The sequence below is a fragment of the Lactuca virosa genome, chromosome 5, assembly GCF_052849685.1.
Source record: "Lactuca virosa cultivar CGN04683 chromosome 5, Lactuca_virosa_CGN04683_v6, whole genome shotgun sequence".
Classification (NCBI taxonomy): Eukaryota; Viridiplantae; Streptophyta; class Magnoliopsida; order Asterales; family Asteraceae; genus Lactuca; species Lactuca virosa.
In genome coordinates, this window is record NC_136430.1 from 82,375,786 (window position 1) to 82,377,327 (window position 1,542).

The 1,542-nt window shown below is 43.9% G+C and overlaps 1 non-coding gene across 1 annotated transcript; it reads left to right on the forward strand.

Annotated features, from left to right (window-relative positions):
- The first annotated feature begins 301 nt into the window (after positions 1–301).
- On the forward strand, positions 302–420 carry LOC145117826 (5S ribosomal RNA). The gene has a single exon (XR_013712820.1). It is a non-coding gene; the product is annotated as a 5S ribosomal RNA (ribosomal RNA).
- The last annotated feature ends 1,122 nt before the right edge of the window (positions 421–1,542 follow it).

Below are 1,542 nucleotides of genomic sequence, written 5' to 3' on the forward strand. Positions count from 1 at the left end.
TATCTATGTCCTATGTGGCATTTTCTATGAATCTATCTTGTACTGTAGGTACTTTTAGTTAGGCCTTTAGGCGGCCAAAACTTTCCTACTCCGGATGTGATGTAAGACCCTCTACAAGGTCAATTTTCCCAAGCCTGTTACATCCTAAACATCAATGATATTGTCAGTCGGCTAAATTCTGTGTCACTCTTTGTTCAAATACTTCCATCATACTATCATAGGAGTCTATTTGAAACCTACTCTAGTCAAGTTGTTGGACTAGGGTAATTTAGCTCAGGGATCATTCCCAATTCTTTGTCAGGGATGCGATCATACCAGCACTAATGCACCGGATCCCATCAGAACTCCGCAGTTAAGCGTGCTTGGGCGAGAGTAGTACTAGGATGGGTGACCCCCTGGGAAGTCCTCGTGTTGAACCCCCCCTGTTTGAACGTTAAACGTCTTGAGACCATTATGTGAACTACTTCTATTCTTTACTAGGACTACATCATAGGGATGTAGGTCAAACTCTCGAGAACTTATTTCTACTCTTTGCATGTACGATCTAAATACATCTAGGTTCAACCATAATCGCTCACGAATTCATTTTCTTCCCATGTTACAGAATCATGTCGCCATCCGGAAATAGTCAGCCGAACAACGAAACCCCCACCCTTCATATCGATGCAGCTACCTTTCAAGCTGCAGTCTCAGCTGCCGTGACAGCTGTTCTGACTCACCTTAACGCTAACAATGCAAATGTTAGCGGAATGGGTATCAATGATTCCAATCCAAGTGACAACCAAGTACACCCACGAGTAACGAACTGCCACAACACTCCAAATCTCAAGCCCAAGAATAACAGACAAAGGTTCAGGAAAAGGGGTAAAGGCAAAGCACCCCAAGGGGCGAACAAAAGACAACAACCTGTGGCAGCCTTCAAGGCCACGACATCTGTACCTCCTACTGTCATCCCTACTGGCATCCCAGTTATCCCTAACCCAGCCAGACCGTATGCTGGCAACCTCCCAGAGTGCAACAAATGCAACTATCACCATCATGGACCTTGTCGAGTAATGCAGTGCTTAAACTGCAATAAAAAGGGACACACCATCAATTACTGCAGGGCTCGAATCCAACACATTACTTCAACCACCAACGTCGAAATTTCTCGGATATGCCATCTATGTGGTGTAGTGGGACATTTCAAAAGGGACTGCCCAACAGAGAAGGGTGACGGGGGATCAGGAGGAGTTTGACCCCAGAACAACAAAGGACCCTACTATAGTATAGGAACGCTTCCCATCAGCTGTATTTTTGTATGCTTTCCAAACTGTCTAAAACTAGTGCAACTTGAGTCTTATCTTTTGCGAGATCCCGTCAGTTAAGGGATCCTCGTGCTGCGTATACTTGTCTTTTGTAGTATACCTAGTTCGCAGCAATAGTCTTGTAGTAAATCTATAATACTGTAACTCTGTTGACAGTTGCATTGTTATGTTTTGTCTGTAACGCCTTTATGATCAAATTTAGTGCCTTTATTTCCAAGTGACTCTGATTTTTATC